Raw genomic sequence first — 20,783 nt, forward strand, 5'->3', positions numbered from 1 at the left:
GAGAGAGGGGGTGCTGAGACAGAGGATGTTATGTGGAACCAGATACGTGAGGAGTGATGTGCTGATGGAACCAGGTGGGGAGAGGAGTTAGGAAAGGTGAATCAAGGGAGAAGAAAAACAGCTAGATGGGTATGTGAGTGATGGACAGATGGAGCCAGAAGGGGGAAGATGATGTTCAGGTAACAAGAGAGGAGGTGTAGAAATGTTGCACAAAGGTAGACATATCCTGGGTGGACTGATGCGGTGAGAATGCAACACAGTGTAAGATTGGAAAATTCAACGTTCATCCCATTGGGCTGTAGGCTACCCTCGTAGTATAGCTTAGATTTGGCATGCTTGCCTTCATAGGTCAAGTCACTGTGTATAAGAGTCGAGGTGTCATGTTGCATCTGCCCAGTTCATTGCTTAGATAGCACTTTGAGCAGAATGTGCAGTTCTGGTTGCCACATTACAGGAAGGATGTAAACACAAGGAATTCTGCAGATGCTGAAAATTCAAGCAACACACATCAAAGTTGCTGGTGAATGCAGCAGGTCAGGCAGCATCTCTAGGAAGAGGTACAGTCGACGTTTCAGGCCGGAACCCTTCGTCAGGGCGTCAGGAAGGATGTGGTGGAATAGAGAGAGTGCAGGATGTTGGCTCGGAATGGAGGGCTGTAAGGGGAGATTGGATAGGCTGGGGTTTCTCTAACTCGAACATAGGAAGATGAAGTGTGGCCCATTTGATGTTTACAGAATTCCTGAGGACATGGATAGGATAAATAATCAGAATTCTTTTTTTCCCAGGGTAAGGGAATCTAGAACTAAACGGCACAGTGTTAAGGTGAGAGGGTAGATCTGAGGAGCAGGCTTTGTACACAGAGCGTGGTGAATGTCTGGAACAAGCTGCGTAGGATGTGGTGGAGGCAGATACAATCGCAATGTTTAAAATGCGTTTGGATATATGCCAATGGGAAGGCATCCAGGGCCTAATGTGGGCAAATGGGATTAGTGTAGATAGGTTTCACATTCAGCATGGATGAGAAGGGCTGAAAGAGGCTGTTCCTCTCCTGTGAAAAACATTATGATTCATCTAAACAAAATCCGACACGATGCCTCATCGGCAGTTGTTTTTATAGGAGTTTGGTCCAAAAATGGTTTCTAGGAAGAGTCTGAGAGGAGAAGCGAGGTTTACTGGCAAGATTCCAGAGATTTACAGATATTCTGTATGAATTGAAAGCAGAAATCCCTGGAGAGGAGTAGGACTGGAGGACGATACAGAGATAGGAAGGACGAGGTTATGAGGAGATCCAAACTGGAGGCTGAGAATTTTTAAATTATGATGTTGCTGGATAGTTGACCCTGAGATCAGTGAGTGCAGAGCAAAAGTGCAGGTTATAGCAGTAGACAGTGGAAAACAGACATCAAACACTGAATAACAGCTCACTTATTTCAATGTTATTAGTGAGATTTTGCCCTATGTGTCGTCATAAGAAATGCCTTGATATCTGCATACCAGATCCTTGCGAGAAGAAGTGAGAATTTAATTATTAAGCGTTTGCATTTGACAAAAACAGTCATCACAACAGAGGCTTTGACACAGTTAATTTAGGAGCTTCAGTGCCAATACCAAAGTTCAAAGTAAAATTTATTATCAGATTACATACATGTCTTCACGTATGACCTCAAGATACTTTTTCTGCAGGCATACTTAGCAATTCTATAGAACAGTAACTGTAAACAGGATCAATGGACGCAAACTGTGCAACTGCAAATATAATTAAATAGCAATAAATAATGAGTATGAAATAACGGGTTATAGATTCCATAAAATGAGACCATCGTTTGTGGGAACACCAGAAGTAGAATGAGTGTAGATATTCCCTTTTGTTCGAGAGCCTGAGGATTGAGGGGTAGTAGCTGTTCTTGAGACTGGTGGTGTGAGTCCTGAGGCACTTGTACCTTCTGCCTGACGGCAGCAGTGAGAAAAGAGCATGGCCCGAGTGGTGAGGATCTTTCATGACGGATGCTGCTTTTCTATGGCAACATTTTACATCAATGTCTTCAGCGGTTGGGAGGGTTTTACCCCTGATGTACTGGCCGAATCCAGTACCTTTTGTATGATTTTTCACTCAAAGGCATTAGTGTTTCCATTCCAGGCTGTAATGCAGCCAGTCAGCACACTCTCCACCACACACCTATAGAATTTTGCCAAGGTTTTTGATGACATGCTGAATCTCCACAGACTCCTGAGTAATGTAGAGGAGCTGTCGTGCTTTCTTCGCAATAATATTTATACAATGGGTCCAGGACAGGTCCTCTGAGACAGTAACACCCAAGAATTTAAAGTTACTGACCCTCTCCACTTTTGATCCTCCAATTATTATTGGTTTCCCTCTCCTGAAATCTACAAAGTCCTTGGTCATATTGACATGGTGTGAGAGGTTGTTGTTACTACACCACTCAGCCAACTTTTCATTCTCCCTCCTGTATACTGATTCAGAACCCCCGTTGATACAGCCCACAATGACGGTGTCATCAGCAAACTTGTATATGGTGTAGGAGCTGTACTCAGCCACAGAGTCATAGGTGTAAAGCGAGTAGAGCAGGGGGCTAAGTACACATCCCTGCAGTGCTCCTTGCTGATGGAGATTGTGGAGGAGATGTTTTTGCCAAGCTGAACTGACTGGTAGTGTTCCCAAAAGCTGATCACAACTCGATGCTCCTATTACGTCTCTACAGAGCTAAGATGTCGTGAGTGAGAGGATTAGCAAGATTGGTAGTGCCTGTTTGGTGTACAACGCTTTCATTCAGCCAGGGGTGAATCAAGAACAGTTAACAGAAAATTTTGGAAATACTCAGAAGATCAAGCAGCATCTGTGGAAAAAGGAACAGTATTAATTTTCAGTTACCTTGGTTCCTATTTCCACATTTGTTCCTCGACTTGCTGAGCGTTTCCAGCAGTTTTGGCCTTTTACTCTGGATTTCTGGCATTGGTAACAAACACAAAAAGCTGGAGGAACTCAGCAAGTTGGGCAGCATCTGTGGAGAGGAATAAAGAGTTGATGTTTCAATCCAAGAACCCTCACCAGAACTTGAAAGGAAGAGGGGGGAACTCAGAATAAGGAAGTGGGGAAGGGGGAAGGGGTGCAATCTGGCAGGTGATGGGTGAAACCAGGTGGGGGGCAGATTGGTGAGTGGGGGAGCGGGGATGCAGTGGAAGTCGGGAGGTGATGGCAGAAAAGGCAAAAGGGTGACGAAGAAGGAATCTGATAGTAGTGGAGAGTAATTAGAGAGCACCGTAGTTTTCTTTTGCATTTTAATTTAGGAATGGTACCCTGAGCGTAAAGTGATGTAGGCATATAACTTGCAAGGCATCAAAAGGAAACAAGATGTTTCGACCATGGGGAGAAGGAGCTGGGTGAAGACAGCAGAAGAATCTATTGTGGAAGCTCGAGAAATAAATCCGCACCATATATTTTTTCCTTCACTTCAACCTTTCAATCCCTTTCATTCCTCAGACTGAAGGAAGATTATGCTTTACATCAACTTCCACTGCATTCCTATCCCACTACATTTTTGGTGTAATTAATTGCTTCTGAGACTTTGTTGAAAAGGAGAGTCAGATGCGGTGGGAGTTTCGACAAGCAGCTGATCTAATTTTACTTATTGTGAGTCCTGCCCAATTTAATAGCTCGCAGTTTCTACAATGAAAATAATGGAAATGTAATGAGAAAGTTTTCTATTCACATTGATACTGTTAACACAGAGAGATGTTCTCATTTGCTGACGTCTACTAATTAAGATACTTACGAAAACTTGGGGAACCTATTCATGACTACACAGCCCGCTGGAATTCCTGCTGTAAAATATCCTAAATAAAAGCCATTCCATCGATCTACATCCAAATATTACTGAGAACGGCAGTTTCTGAAACTTCAGATCATGATCTAATGATTCCCTACAGAGAAACCGTTGTATTTGGATGACATTTGAATTTATTTTGCTGTGATGATTTCTGCATTCAAGTATTTCACTAAAGCTTGTTGTCTAAGTTCATAATTTAGGAAACAATACTGGACAGTATCTAATGTTCAAATCATAAGTAACTAACAGAAATAGTCCATTGAACAGATTATAAGGATTAGTATTATTTGTCACATGTATATTGAAACACACAGTCGGTGGATATGCTGGAGGCTGCCTGCAAGTACCACCACGCTTCCGACGCCAACCAAACATGCCCAGAATTCACGAACATGTATGTCTTTGGAATGTGGGAGGAAACCAGAACACCCAGAGGAAACCCACACATTCAGGGGCAGAACATGCAAACTCCTTACAGAGAGCAACAGGAATTGAACCCCGGTCGCTGGTGCTGTAAAGTGTTGTAAAGTGTTACACCAGCCTTTGTGCCGCGCCCCCCCCTCCCCCGACAGTGCCCGTCAATTATGTTGAAGCCAGCAATAAAATTGGTTCCACTTTCCAGTTCCTACAGTCCTGGTTGACTCTTCTGGTGCCCGGCCAGATCATTTGGAAGCCATTACCCTTTTCATCTTTAAATGTGACCAACACCTCCGCCTCCACAACTCATTAGGTGATAAATTACAGATTCCCACCACTCACTGAATGAAAGATCTTTTTCTCAATGTCTGTCCTACACTTTTATGTCCCCCGGTAACTGATCTGTCTACTAAAGTAAATACATCCCTTCTGTTTACCTCTGTTACACTTCTTATCATTTAATACACTTCAGTTAAATATTCACTTAGTTTGCATTGTTGCAAATTAAACTTCTTCAGTTTGAACAATCACTCCTCATAACTACAAACATATAACTCTCCAGCCCTCAAATAATTCTTGGAAATTTCATCTGCAGCCTCTCCAATAGTATCATGGCACAAAAAGATGATATTTACCCTTTAAATTTGCTCCAGCTCATCAATATAGGGTCAAAAGAAGTTTGAATGGGTGCCATGGTAACCCAGTGATTAGCACAATGCTATTACGCATACACGAGGAAATCTGCAGATGCTGGAATTTCAAGCAACACACATAAAAGTTGCTGGTGAACGCAGCAGGCCAGGCAGCATCTCTAGGAAGATGCTTTTCTCCCTAGGATTCCCGTCCCATGATCCTCTCATATCCCTTTTGCCAATCAGCTGTCCAGCTCTTGGCTCCATCCCTCCCCCTCCTGTCTTCTCCTATCAATTCGGATCTCCCCCTCCCCCTCCCACTTTCAAATCTCTTACTAGCTCTTCCTCCAGTTAGTCCTGACGAAGGGTCTCGGCCCGAAACATCGACTGTACCTCTTCCTAGAGATGCTGCCCGGCCTGCTGCGTTCACCAGTAACTTTGATGTGTGTTACAATGCTATTACTGCTCAGATTGTTCTGTATTTTGGAGTTCAGTCCTGACGTCGTTCTGTAAGGCGTGCGTACATTCTCCCCATAGAATGCGTGGGTTTTCCCCAGGTGCTCCAGTTTACTCCCACAGTCCAAAGACATACTGTACCAGTTTGCAGGTTAATTGGGCATTGTAAATTGTCCCGTGATTGGTTGGGGTTAATTGTATTTGCTGGGCTGGCGCTGCTCGAAGGGACAGAAGGGCCTACTTCACACTGTATTGCTAAATAAATAAATTATAAATTATATATACCATACAGGTGGCAGAGGAGGAATGCCAGGGGCACGGGGTGGCATGGGTACAGACACACCCAGCCCTGAGACACCAGGCAAGGACATTTGATTCCAAACAACTGGTTTATTGATCATTGCAGAATGTCTATCTGGTGCTTCCCACTCCCTCCCCTCTCTCTTCCCCCTTTCCCTACCATAATTCCCCTCTCCCTGCCCCCTTCCCATTTTCAGTCCCTATGAAGACCCTTATCAGAATCAGCTTTATCATCACTCACATATGTCATGAAATTTGTACTTTATTGTGGCAGCACTACAGTGCAGTACATAAAATTACTGGAGTACTGCACAAACCTCTTGGGCTGCACACACAAAATGCTGGAGGAACTCAGCAGGTCAGGCAGCATCTATGGAAATTGATAAATAGGTGACGTTTTGGACCGAGGGCCTTCGTCAGGTCTCCTGGACAGTACTGATGAAGGGTCTCAGCCTGAAACATTAACTGTTTATTGATTTCCATTGACGCTGCCTGATCTGCTAAGTTCCTCTGGCATTTTCTGTGTGCTGCCTTGGATATCCAGCATCTGCAGATTTTCTGGTGTTTAAAAGTCCTAGGCACACCAGCTATATATATGTGCCTAAGACTATTGCACAGCACTGTAAATACATCCATGTTCAGATGTTAACCTTTCCCTTTTAAACCTATCATGGATCTCACTCCTGCCCACGTACGGGATTAGACATTTTTGCTGTTGTCATAGTCACAGGGCTTGGCATAAACAAAACATCTCTTCTGACCTTTCTCTGTAGAATGTACTGCCATCTCGCTGACCAACCAGATAATTGCCTCCAACAACTTGAACACTTGCAGGTCCACATGCCAGACTGAGAGCATCTTCAGGGGACCAAAGAGATAAATTAAGGAGCTGTGGGAGGAGGAGGACATTGTTTTCAACCTGGATCTAGCACAACAAAATAGAAGAGGTTGATTATCTTAAGTAACACATACAAAACGCTGGAGGAACTCAGCAGGTCAGGTAGCATCTAACTTTCTCTAACTTCCTTTAGTTCCCCTCCCCTTCTTCCATTCCCCATTCTGGCTCTCCTCACCTGCCTATCACCTCCCTCTTATGCCCCTCCTCCCACCCTTTCTCCCATGGTCCACTCTCCTCTCCTATCAGATTCCTTCTTCTTCAACCCTTTAACTTTTCCAAACATCACCTCCCAGTTCTCACTTCATCCCCCTCCCACGCTCGCTTACCCTCCCCCGCTCGCCCACCTTCCCCGCTCACCTACCCTCCCCGCTCGCCTACCCTCCCCGCTCGCCTACCCTCCCTCGCTCGCCTACCCTCCCCCGCTCGCCTACCTTCCTCTGCTCACTGACCTTCCCCCGCTCACCTACCTTCCCCCGCTCACCTATCTCCCCCCCCTCACCTACCTTCCCACGCTCACCTACCCTCCCCGCTCACCTACCTTCCTCCGATCACCTACCCTCCTCCCCACCTACCTCCCCCCGCTCCCCTACCTTCCTCCGATCACCTACCCTCCCCCTCTCACCTACCCTCCCCCGCTCCCTCACCTACTTTCCTGCACTCACCTACCTTCCCCCTTCACCTACCCTCCCCGCTCTCCTCCCTTCCCCGCTCACCTACCCTCCCCACTCACCTACCTTCCCCACTCACCTACCTTCCCCCCTCACCTACCCTCCCCAGCTCTCCTCCCTTCCCCCACTCAGCTACCTTCCCCCGCTCACCTACCCTCCCCCACTCACCTCCCTTCCCCTGCTCACCTACCTTCCTCCCCTCACCTACCCTCCCCGCTCACCTACCTTCCCCACTCACCTACCTTCCCCCCTCACCTACCCTCCCCTGCTCTCCTCCCTTCCCCGCTCACCTACCCTCCCCTACTCATCTACCTTCCCCCGCTCACCTACCTTCTCCCACTCACCTACCTTCCCCCCTCACCTATCCTCCCCTGCTCACCTACCTTCCTCTGCTCACAAACCCTCCCCAACTCACCTACCTTCCTCCATTCACCTATCCTCCTCCGCTCACCTACCCTCCTCCGCTCACCTACCTTCCCCCTCACGTCGCTTCCCCTATCTGCTTCTAGCTCGTACTTCTTCCCCTCCCCTTGTCTTTTTATTCTGGCTTCTTCCCCCTTCCTTTCCAGTCCTGATGAAGAGTCTCGGCCAAAAACGTTGATTCATTTTGCCTTTACATAGATGCTGCCTGACCTGCTGAGTTCCTCCAGCATTTTGTAAATGTTGCACTGGATTCCCAGCACCTCCAGAATCTCTTGTGTTTATGAGGCTGATTATCTTTCCTATTCTAAATGATATCCATTTGGTACTGCTTGGCATTGACAATATCTTGCAAGATTTAAATGTTTAAATAAAACAGGAAGGAATTTTTTTTTAAGTAATGCCTGGAAGGGTTTGGGTTTAATGGATTTCTGAATCAGAAATTTGAGTTCCTGTTTGGATTACAGTGCAAAAAAACAACATTGATTCTTATTCCGGATGTTTCCTCCTGGAACACTGGCAAGCTTTCTGTTTGTTTTTGAAAAAGGAATAGGGATGTTTTTTTTTAACTTAAAGAAACAAAGTCCTGCCCCAGATCTTTAGTATTTTTTTTTTATTCTTCCATTATTTTCAAAACCTGATTCCTTGTTGTTTGAGGAGATTGCACTGCCATTAGTTCTGAGCGGGTTTCTGTACGACATGAAGGAAATCTGGAAGTCAAACCTGACCAGAGGGCTTAAAAAGAGGATCTTCACAGCAGTCATAGAGTCCATTCTCACATACAGATGTGAGACGTGGACACTCACCGAGACTATGTGAAAGTCTCTAGATGGTTGCTATACACGAATGCTCCGGATGGCTCTTGACGTGAGTTGGCAACAGCACATGACGAACGTCGAGCTCTATAACGACCTACCGATGCTCACCACTAAAATCAAGGCGAGAAGGCTGCAACTAGCGGGGCACTGTCTACGCCACCCCGAGCTACCTGCCAGCCTAGTCATCATATGGGAGCCCAAGCACGGGAGGATGAACCCTGGGCGCCCTCCCAAGACTATGGTCAACACGCTCCTAGAAGACAGCGGCGTGGCTAGTGTAGATGAACTGAACACACTGACAGGGGAGAGGGAGAAGTGGACAGTCTGTTATCATGCCCGAGGCTGGCCCCCTAGGTCTGAGTCGACGTAGTGGTAGTAGTAGTTCTGTACCAATTTGTGAAGGACACATCTCCGAGAGGGGCCACGGAGGTATTCACTTACACAGTCTAAGACTGAATTTGTGTGTGCTTTCCTAATGCCGTTTAATCATGCTCTCTTGAAACATGGTCAGTTTAAAATGCAAGAGATACAGAAACCACCTTGTACACAGCAAATTCCCGCAAATACTGGTCTGAGAAACTACATACAAGAGCCACTGCATGTGACTGGTAAAAGCTGCAGAGGGCTGCAAACCCAGTGCGCTCCATCATGGGCACTAGCCTCCCAGGCATTGAGAACATCTTCAAATGGCGATGCCTCAGAAAGCCAGCATCTGTCATAGAATGTAGAACAGCACAGCTCAGGAACAGGCCATTCAGCCCACAATGTTGTGCCGAACCAGCTAAGAAGCAAATCAAAAACACCCAAACACTAATCCCTCCAACCTACGCCATGTCCATAATCCCTCCATCATCCTTACATCTCGTAAAAGCCTCTAATGTATTTGCCTCAACCACCATACCAGGCAGTGCATTCCAGGCATCCATGACTCTCTGGGTAAAAAACTTGCCCCTCACATCCTCCTTGAACCTACTGTCTCTCACCTTCAAGCCCTCTGGTATTAAACATTTCAACCCTGGGAAACAGATACTCTTTGTCCACTCTATCTATGCCTCTCATGATCTTGTAAATACTCTAACAGATCTCCCTTCAGCCCCCAGCACTCCAGAGAAAACAACCCAAATTTATCCAGCCTCTCATGATAACACGTGCCCTCTAAACCAGGCAGCATCCTGGTAAACCTCTTCTGTACCCTCTCTAAAGCTTCAACATCCTTCTTATAGTGGGGCAGCCAGAACTGTACACAATAGACATCATCAAGGACCTCCATCACACAGGACGTGTTCTCTTCTTATTGCTACTGACAGAGAGGAGGTACAGGAGGCTGAGGAGAGGACACACACGCAGCTTTAAACGAACAACATCTTCCCCGTACCTGGTGATAATGAAATTCTGGATAGGAAATACCAAAATCATCTGTTTTTGCTCTTCAATTTCCATCACCCCCCATCCAACTGTCGTTCAGCAGCTCCTGTTAAAAAAGACTACAAGACCATAAGACATTGGAACAGAATTAGTCTGCTCTGCCAAAAAATCGTCTGATTTATTTTCCCCCTCAACCTCGTTCTGCTGCCATCTCCCCATAATATTTGACATCCTTACTAATCAAGAACCAAGTGACATCCACTTTGAATATACCCAATGACCTCACCTCCACAGCCAGCTGCAGCCATGAGCCCTGAACCCGTGGAAATACCTCCTCTCCATTATTATCAGCCCCATCAATGGGAGTTCGCCTAATAGTTTGAATATTTCAATAAAATTCCCATTCATAACATTTTCAGATTTTCAGGGCATTTCAAATTTCTTTCACATTTGTACCCGTTGAAGTCTATTGGGGGGTGGGAGGTGTCTGTATTCAGAGCATTGAGACCCAGTGCATGATATCTTGTTTTATATTTAATCTTCCATTTGCATGCACAGTTCTTTGTGATCTCGAGGCGATTTTTCAGCTAGAAGCTGCCCATGTGTCAGTCTCTTGCTTCTCACTGAAGAACTTTTACAGGATTAGTGAAGTAATATGTATCACGGTTTATTTATACAGCCCAGCAGTCACCACAGACATTGACTATACAAGGCAATAGATGTTAAGTGCTGTTGAGATGTTTTTTCCATCAATGTCTCAGCACTAAGCATTAGGCTGCCAGCCATTACCCATTGGCCTATTAGTATTCACACAGCTTGGTAAATGGCCTCCCAATTAAAAATGATGAATTATATATGAATAGGAAAGCTTGCTGACAGTGAAAGCCTTGGTGGGATCTGTCCATAGATATATCTTGTTAATGGAGTCACATTTTAAATTTACTACCTGGCAATATTGGTAGATGATTTATTCTAGAATGCTAATTTCCTAATGTTATAATTTTTATTGCTGTCTGACCCCCTTGAAAACAAAGTGGACAAAATCTACACTCAGTGGCTACTTTATTGAATAACCTGTACACTTGCTTGTTAATGCAATTATCTAAACAGCCAATCATGTAGCAGCAACTCAATGCATAAAAGCATGCAGGCATGGTCAAGAGGTTCAGTCGTTGTTCAGAGCAAACATCAGACTAAGGAAGAAATGTGATCTAAGAGTCTTTGTCCGTGGAGTGTTTGCTGGTGCCAGACAGGGTGGTTTGAGTATCTCAGAAATGGCTGATCTCTTTGGGATTTTCGTGCACAACAGCCTGTAGGGTTTACAGAGGATGATGCGATATACAAAAAGCATCTAGTGAATGGCAGTTCTGTAGACGAGAACACCTTGTTAACGAGAGAGGTCAGAGAAGAATGACCAGACTGTTTCAAGGTGACATGAACTCAAATAACCATGCGTTACAACAGTAGTGAAGAGCATCTCTGAATGCACAACACGTTGAACCTTGAAGTGGGTGGGCTCCAGCAGCAGATCTCGAACGTACACTCAATGGCCTTTTTGTACAGGATGGACAGAATAAAGTGGCCGCTGAGTGTATTTCATTTCATCATCTGCGCATTCCTATCAACTCCGCATATGACCCCCAGATTCTGACACTCGCCCACAAATATGGACAAATTTACAGTGACCCATTAATCTACCTAACCCAATGCTAACAATTTCAAGTTCCTGGGCGTCAATATCTCTGAGGATCTAACCTAGACACAACATATCAATACAGCCACAAAGAAGGCACAACAGTGGCTATATTTCATTTTAGCTTGAGGAGATTTGATATGTCACCAAAGACACTCGGAAATTTCTACAATTATACTGTGGAGAGTATTCTACCTGGCTGCATCACTGTCTGGTGTGGTGGGGGCGTGAGGCTACTGCTACTGCACAGGATCAAAATAAGCTGCAGAGAGTTGTAAACCACTGTATCCAGGACATCTTCAAGAAGCCATGCCTCAAAAAAAGGTGACATCCGTCATCAAGGACTCAGTTCATGCCTTGTTCTCTTGCTACCATCAAGAAGAAGGTACTGATGCTCGAAGGCACACACTCAGCCATTCAGAAACAGCTTCTTCCTCTCTGCCATCCAATTTCTGAATGGATATTGAACCCATGAACACTACCTCACCACTTTTTTTTCTCTATCTTTGCACGAGCCAAATTGAATAAGTTCTATATATTTACTGTAACTTACAGATTTTTTTTTCTATTGTCATGTATTGCAATGTACTGCTGCCACAAAGACAGCAACATCCGCTGGTGATATTACACCTAATTGTGATTGCTGATGTCTTTGGGATGTGGGAGGAACCCAGAGCATGTGGTCACAAGGAGAATGTGTAAACGAACTGCGCCTGAGGTCAGAATCGAACCTGGGATACTGGAACTGTGAGGCAGTGGCTTTGTCATTGTGCCACCCTGGGGTCTTGCTTTGTGCAGCCTATTATATTTAGGTGGGATTCTGACTTACAGGCATTCAATCATAACCCAGTCGATGATAATTTGAGGATGTACAGTATTATGTTTTACGTTAGTCTTTGAGCAGAAAGGCTTTGGTGCTTTCAGGTGTACCTCCCTTGGCACTAGTCCAAGAAGAGAAGGGTGTTCTGTTGTCTAAGGTTAGTATTCCTACAGTAGACAACTAAAAGCACTGGAACAATACCACCAAAGAACCTAAGGAAAGATTTTGAGGATCAACTGAAAGGACAGACACACTGACACCAGCATGCTGGAGGAGGCCAACATGAACAGCGTCTCCACTACAATAAAGCAACATCAACTCTGATGGATAGGTCATGTCATGCAGATGCCGAGCTTGCGTCTCCCCAAACAGATCCTTTACTCCTATTTGAAGGAAGATCAGCAAGCCCACGTAGGCCAAAGGAAATGCTTCAGTCCGGAGATATTGAACATGACACCAAAAAAACTGGGAAGACATTGCGCACAATAGATGCAGCTGGAGAAAATCTGTTCATGTGAGAGCGGCACTATAGGAGAGCAGCCTGTGCCGTGCCTCAGAGGGCAAGTGGCAGCTGCAAGAGGAAAGACTGAGCAATCAAAAAACCCAACCACTAACCACAGCCACCACTTACACATGCCCACACTGCATCAGGATATGTGACGTCCAGATTGGCCTCTACTCCACCTGAGGACCCACCAATAGACAACCCCTTAGGATGACATCATACCCGACTCAAGTGATGGCATCATTACTATTAACGTTCCTCTGTTACCCAACGCTGTCAAGCAGTGCTAATTGCGCATTGTCTATTGTGAAAGCCTACTTTTTTTAAAAAACGAATGTTTATTTTGGCTGTTTTTCTATCCATTCCTTAACCTTTACCAATGTGTTATCCCCAATCCCACATGGTCTAATTTTCTTTACTAAATTCTTGTTTAATTTGAAACTAAACGCCCTATGTTAGTCTAAATAGATCATCAGCTCCATCTTCTGCTCATTATCATCTAAAAAAAACCACTTAATTGATATGTCAAACATTATTTCCCATTTCATAAATCCATGTTGAATCTCTCTGATGATACTGTTTTCTAAGTTCACAACTACCACTTCCTTAGTAATAGATGCCAGCATTTTCCTTCCTGTTGATGTTGAGTTAACAAATAAGCATTGCCCCATAGGTCAGGTGCGGATGGAAGATAAATACCTCTTCCTGAAAGACATTAGTCAACCAAATTTTCGCAACATTTCTGCAGTATCCAGTCAGCATTACTGATGGCAGTTTGTTTTTATTTATGATTTATTTTCTCCGGAATATGAACCCATAACCCTGAATCATTTGTCTATGTTACCATGAAAGTAACATGCTGCCATTGGGTACCAGGAAACACTGTATAGCACACCAACTCTGACAGTAGCAGAGGCTTAAAAGATTGCAGTTTATGGGATCTTGCAATGTAATAGATGGATATTGCATTTCCTGCATTACAGGTAATGAAGTGCAGTCATTTTGAAGAGTACTTAGGCATGTTCTGCAAAGGACAAAGCAAATTTCTTTCCAAATATCCCCCAGCCTAGTGTTGTATCTATCATCTATCTCCTAGCCTAGTGCTTTATCTATCATATAAATTTTCACCTACAGCCATAAAAGGATATATTAAAAACAGGCAACCAAAAACATATTCTGAAACAGACTTTAGGGAGAGTTTTAAAGGAGGACAGAGGAAATTCTAGAGCTTGGGACCTAGACGCCTGAAGGCACAGCACCTTTGCTCGCCTGCTACAATAGGCTTAATTTCCTGGCCACCCATTTCAATTCGACTTCCCATTCCCATTGCGATGTGCTGGTCCCTGACCTCCTCTAATGATACAATGAGGCCACATTCATGTTGGAGGGGAAACACCTCATTTTCCATCTGGGTAACCTCCAATCTGATGGCATAAACATTGATTTCTCTAAATTATGGCGACTTTCTCCCCCTCCCCTTCTCTTTTTTTCCATTCCCAATCTGGTTCTTCTCTCACCTCTTCTCCTTGCCTGCCCACCACAATCCGTCCGGTACACCTTCTCCTTCACTTTCTTCTGTGGTTTGCTATCTCTCCTGTGAGATTGCTTTTTCTTCAGTCCTTCACCTCTTCCACCTGCACATCCCAGCTCCTCCCCCCCCCCTCCCCAGGCCACCCACCTTCCCCCTCACCTGGTTTCAATTATCACTTGCCAGATTGTACTTCCTACCCTCCACCCCCACATCTTTTTTATTCTGGCTTCTTCCCTCTACCTTTCCAGGCCCAATGAAGGGTCTCAGCCTGAAATGTCAACCGTTTATTCCTCTCTGTGCATGCTGCTTGCCCTGTTGATTTCCCCTTGCACTTCCTCATGATTTCCAGCATCCGCAGAACCTCTTGTGATTTGCTACTGATGTTAAAACTCTTTAAGAATTTGGGAAAGAGGCAGGAGCTAAGTTGGGAGCAGCTCAAATTCTGGACGATTGCAAGAATGGAGGCCAATACAGAAATTGGGGTGGGGGGGCGAATAATTGTGGAGCGGGGGTGGTGAATAGTAAATCCTGACTGAGCAGTGTAGATGACTGAGGCTTTGTGTTGATACCAAGCCCACTGCAACAACAAAAGAAGGCTCACGACCTAGGGATAAAAGCCAAAAAAGAAGTGAGGATTGTAAAAGGCAACTGAGTCTGATATCTAAGCCAGGATACCTGCAGGCCAGCACCATTGTTTCAGGGGAAATCAAATACCTTAAAGAACCTCCTACTCTTTGTCTTATCTTTCGGCAAGGCATTTATTATTTGTATCAGCTAAGATTATTTTGTTCTGTGAATCTCTTGGAAATGGGGTGATCATATTGTGATGTGTAAGGGGGATGAATGATTTGGATTTCTATCGCTTTGAATTCTCAAAGCTCCTTTCAGCCAATGAAGTAATGTGGATGTGTACTCATTGTTGTCTTGTACAAAACTTGGCAGCCAATTTGTACATAGCAAGCTTTAACAAACTCCATTGTGACAATGGTCAAATAATCTATTTTAATCTCACTGCTTGGAGGATAGTTATTGGATATGCTGCCTGGTACTTCAGAATCAGTGCAATGGGATATTCTGCGTCCATTCACCAGGAAAAACAGGCAGGGCCTCGGTTTAACATCTTCTCCGAAAGAAAGCACGCGGCACTCTCTTAATATTGCCTCTGTCCTGAACCTTAGTCCAACAATCTTCTCAGTCAGAGTCAAGAATGCATTGGGCTAATTTACATTTCAGACTTTTATAACACTGCAGAACAGTGGAGGCCCTTCGGACCACGATGTTGAGCTGACCTTTTAGCCTACTATAAGATCAATCTGCCCCCTTACCTCCTGCATAGCCTTCCATTTCTCTATCATCCATGTGCCTTAAATGCCATAATGTATTTGGCTCTACCACCACCTTCTGAACGGAGGTGAGGAGGAATTTCTTTAGCCAGAGGGTGGTGAATCTGTGGAATTCATTGCCACAGGCAGCTGTGGAAGCCATGTCATTGGATACATTTAAAGCAGAGGTTGATAGGTTCTTAATTAGTAAGGGTGTCAAAGATTACAGGTGAAGGCAGGAGACTGGAGCTGAGAGGGTTAATAAATCAGCCATGATGGAATGGTGGACCACACTCGATGGGTTGGATGGCCTAAATCTGTTCTCTGTCTTATGGCTTAATGGTCATCCTTGCCAGGGTATACTACACACTCATTACTCTCCATGTAAAAGAATTTAAATTTAACATGCCCCCTATTCTTTCCTCCAGTCACCTAAAAATTATACCCACACAATGAGCACTAGTATGAAAGTCCATGAATACATGAGCCAGTCCCTCTCAGTAACCACAAGAGATTCTGCAGATGCTGGAAATCTTAAGTAACCCAGATAAGATGCTGTAGGGACTCAGCACGTCAAGCAGCATCTATAGAAGGGAATAAACAGTTGACATTTTGGGCTGAGACCTTACATCAGCATTTTGCTTGTGTTGTTCAGTCTCTTTGAGTGTTTGTTATATCTAAATACGGGAGAAGTTCTATAAAGAGATTTTCTCTGTGGTTTGTAGAACTGCTTGATTTCCTATCCACTGCTCCTTTTGAATTTCCTTCCATTTCTTCTTCTCTAGTGAGCTGTGATAAATATCAAGGCAATCATTCCCAATGAGGGAGTGTATAGGACACCTCAATGAGCTTGTGTGCTTTTGTTTGCTGTAATGGAAAGCTTGACGCTCAACCCAGCACGGATGTGTGGTAAACCATGTATATATGTTGTAACTCGGTTACCTGTCTGGACACACCCCTCTGCTGACTGTCCCTGTGGCTCCTCCCACAGAGTCCTGTATAAAGGTGTTCGCCTTGCCCCTCCCCCTCAGTCCGGGGGCAGACACTCACTGTGGAGGTCGTATTGTACAGCGAATAAAAGCCTTTCAGTATTTTACCAAACCTCAGTCTTTTGGAGTAATTGAAGGTGCTTCAGGATGGAAAGCGTGCAAGGGGCCGGCCAGATCAACATTGGATGAAGAGTCTTGGCCCAAAACATAGATACCGTCAGACCTGCTGAGTTCCTACAGCTTTTTTTTGTGTGGGTGTGTCACTCTAGATTTCCTGCACCTTGTGTTTGGATAGAGGTGAAGATAAGTTGATTAGACTGGTCCAAACAACACAGGAGACTTGCAGGACTTCTAATGAAGAATTGACAAGTTTGGTAAAGATAAGCCCTTTCATCTACTAGGCCATTTCAGAACAAGGGAGCAAATTCTTTCATGGATGACGTCAAGAGCACTGCTTCACATCAAAAGAACAGAAATTAGGAACTAATTTCTCCATGAAACCTTGATGCTAGCAGTCAGCAAAACAATTTTCAAAACTGCGAATGACAGCATAGCCAGTACTGTTTGTCCATCCATCAAAATTATAGTACATTGTCCCAATGGCAGGCCAACTGCAAGCTTTGATTTGGCATCTCTATAACCCTAAACTCTGTTCATGCAGTGAACAGATGAAAGGTATTCCAGGGTTAATAGAGATGATTGAACCAAGGCAAATAGATAGACTTCAAATAATGTTAGCCTTTGATCCAATGGTCCAATCAAATTGTGTCAACACTGAGAGATTGAATTCTGTTTCCATAAACCCAATTTAATGGGAATGTTGGAATGGAAAGTGAAAAATCAATAAAATAGTCCCTGTTTCTAATCCAGTGTCCTGTGATGAAATATGGATGTGTCTGTGAGAACTTAGTGAAATCAAAGTGAGAAATGTACCATGCGTGCATATCTGGATGACCAGATACCTTTCGAAAATCCTTTGACATCTGCCAGCACCTTTTGATGGCAGGAGAAAGAAAACATTGGAGGGAAACATGAAATCCACTATATTATACAGTGCAATAAACCAGCCTCGTGGCAATTCCTGTTGATTATTTGTGGTTGTTTCATTTTTTGCTTTTGTGTAAGGAAATGGATTGTAAGTGCAATCTGGTTTTGTTTCCAATCCATCAATACCGTCTTCACAATATTCATATAAATTGATGCCTCTCAGCCAGAGAATCTCATTAAATATGAAACTACGGCTCAGCAAATCGACCAAGTACTCAGACCAGCTTCCCAGTAATTGAATTGGAGTCCATAAATGCATTATTTTGCTTCCTGTCTGTTTGTGTCATATAAGATTTCTTTTTGCTTTGGCATTGTATGGAGTGTAAAGATAACATAGCTCTGTTTTTCTGCCTGTTTAGTCACACCTGTACATCAACCAGGGCACAGTTAGTAATGAACCCACTTTGGAACCAGAAGCATGAACTCAGAGACATCAATGCAGAAAAATCCTGGCTGTGACTCTTACCCAGGCAGTGCTGTGTTGTTGGCATCAGAGCCTTTTGAATGGGATGTTAAGGTCTGGCCCATATGCCCTCTTGAATTTAATGTTCAAGATCCCAAGACTCTTCTTTGAAGAGTAGAGGAGTTCTTCTTGTGTCCTGCTCAATACTTCAGATGAGGTAAGGTGAGCTTTACTTTTTTGTTGCATGAACATCAAAACATATAGTGAAAAACGTTGCTTGCTTCGAACCAGTGAGGTGCTGGGCATCCCACAAGTGTCACCATGCTTCTAGCACCAGGATGGCATGTTCACTGACACCAACCATTTATCTTTGGACTGTGGGATGAAACTAGAACACCCGGAGGAAATCCACCTTGTGGTCGTGCAGGGAATGTACAAACGCCTAACAGGCAGTGGTGGGAATCGAACCAGGGTCTTAAAGCTGGTGCACTAATGGTGTTATTTTCCCTTTCTTTTTAATCCCTCAGTCGTCAACTCTGAAAACAGTTTATCACATTGCTAGTTTTACTACATGTAAATTGATTACTGCAGTCCAGTTGTGGCCACATTTTAAAAACCTCATTGGATGAGGAAGATTAGCGAGAATATTGGGAACCAAAGGCACAATGAATTAGCGTGTAAACAGTGGGAGAAACAACACCACATAGACTCCCCATCTGTGGATCGGTCGCTTTATAACTCACAGAAATGGAGTGGAAATGAACAGTTCCCCGTTCACTACCATTCAGGGCCCCAGACAGTCCTCCCAGGTGAGGCGACACTTCACCTGTGAGTCGGCTGGGGTGATATACTGCATCCGGTGCTCCCAATGTGGCCTTCTATATATTGGCGAGACCCGGCGCAGACTGGGAGACCATTTCGCTGAACACCAACGCTCTGTCCGCCAGAGAAACCAGAATCTCCCAGTGACCACACATTTTAATTTCACGTCCCATTCCCATTCTGATATGTCTATCCACGGCCTCCTCTACTGTCAAGATGAAGCCACACTCAGGTTGGAGGAACAACGCCCTATATTCCGTCTGGGTAGCCTCCAACCTGATGGCATGAACATTAACTTCTCTAACTTCCGCTAATGCCTCTCCTCCTCCTCATACCCCATCCGTTATTTATTTATATATATATATATATATATATATATATATACACACACACACACACACACACACACACACTCACTATATGTATATATATTCTCTCTCTCTCCCTTTTCTCCCTCTGTCCCTCTCACTATACTCCTTGCCCACCCTCTGGGCTTCACCCCTCCCCCTTCCTTTCTCCCTAGGCCTCCTGTCCCATGATCCTCTCATATCCCTTTTGCCAATCACCTGTCCAGCTCTTGGCTCCATTCCTCCCCCTCCTGTCTTCTCCTATCATTTCCGATCTCCCCCTCCCCCTCCCACTTCCAGATCTCTTACTAGCTCTTCTTTCAGTTAGTCCTGACGAAGGGTCTCAGCCCAAAATGTCGACTGTACCTCTTCCTAGAGATGCTGCCTGGCCTGCTGCGTTCACCAGCAACTTTTATATGTGTTGCAGTTCCCTGTCCTGATGGACTATACGAGAGGGGAGACACTATCCCAGCCCTTCCTTCTCCTCACTATCCTCCTGCCATCTCACTTTTCATCCCATCTTGCCCAGTAATAGAGTTCCTTGTTCCTCACCTTTCATCCACCAGCTTCTGCATCCACCATCAATCATTCCTGCCACAGTTCCAACATGATCCCACCTTCAATCACATCTTTCCCCTTTGCCCTCTTTCAGGAGTCTTCGTGACCCCTTGGTCTGCTCATCCTTCCCCACCTACTCCTCCCTTTCCACTGGCATGCTCTTCTGCACCTTTCGAAGATGCAACACTTGTTCCTTTGTCCCCTTCCTCACTTCCATACAAGAGCCAAATAGCCCTTCTAGATAGGGCACAAATTCACTTGTGCCTCTTCCATCCTTACCTACTCCATTCCGTGGTCATAATGTGGCCCCCTCTTCAATAGTGAAACACTTGAAGCCAAGCATCACTGTGGCCTAGTCTGCAAAGGCCTCCTTGAGCTTCTGGTTGTATCTCAGTGTAACTCTCCTTCCCACTCCCACACCAACCCCAAACAATTTGCTGAAGGAATTCAGCAGGTCTAGCAGCATCTCTGGGAAGAAAAGAATTGTTTCCTTTCTTTGAATTGGGTCAAAAACCTGCATCCGAACTGACAGTGTTGAGGCGAGGTGGCCAGGATAGAGAGAAGATGGTGAGGGATTAGAAACAAAATGGATGAAGCAAGGTTTGTTCTTGTGTACTTCTTCCATTTTCCTCTTTGCTCTCCCTCCTTCTCTTTAATCATCTATCAAAGAACTTTGTACTTTGATACTTCACCGGATATTATTTGCTTTATAAAAAAAGAATATGCTGGCTTTCACTTCATACTTTGATAATAAACGTATTTTGAACTTTGAATTTTATTCACCTGACACTGTCTCCTAACTCTACCTCTGCTTCCACTCCCTACATGATACACCCTTCTTGTCATTCCCCCTCCCCCACCACCCAGCAGTCCACCAACCACCTCAGACTCTGTTCTCACCACTCCCCTCCTTCAGCATACCAGTAA

The 20,783-nt window shown here is 44.6% G+C and overlaps 2 long non-coding RNA genes across 8 annotated transcripts in view; one reads left to right on the plus strand and one right to left on the minus strand.

Moving 5' to 3' along the window:
- Nucleotides 1-20,783, minus strand: part of LOC140188294 (uncharacterized) — a 53,811-nt gene that overhangs the window by 25,114 nt on the left and 7,914 nt on the right. Inside the window, exons 2-4 of one of the 6 annotated variants that reach the window (XR_011883262.1) lie at nucleotides 9,830-9,938; nucleotides 6,412-6,508; nucleotides 1,609-2,855 (exon numbers count right to left, since the gene is read on the minus strand). This is a non-coding gene — a long non-coding RNA (uncharacterized lncRNA). Of the gene's footprint in view, nucleotides 1-1,608; nucleotides 2,856-6,411; nucleotides 6,576-9,829; nucleotides 9,939-20,783 lie in introns of those variants that run through there. The other 5 variants (XR_011883261.1, XR_011883260.1, XR_011883263.1 and 2 more) reach the window with 5 other exon arrangements.
- Nucleotides 1-20,783, plus strand: part of LOC140188295 (uncharacterized) — a 28,488-nt gene that overhangs the window by 4,983 nt on the left and 2,722 nt on the right. Inside the window, exon 2 of one of the 2 annotated variants that reach the window (XR_011883267.1) lies at nucleotides 18,086-18,351. This is a non-coding gene — a long non-coding RNA (uncharacterized lncRNA). The remainder of the gene's footprint in view (nucleotides 1-18,085; nucleotides 18,352-20,783) is intronic. The other variant, XR_011883266.1, reaches the window with a different exon arrangement.

This window comes from Mobula birostris, chromosome 26, assembly GCF_030028105.1.
Source record: "Mobula birostris isolate sMobBir1 chromosome 26, sMobBir1.hap1, whole genome shotgun sequence".
NCBI classification, from domain to species: domain Eukaryota; kingdom Metazoa; phylum Chordata; class Chondrichthyes; order Myliobatiformes; family Myliobatidae; genus Mobula; species Mobula birostris.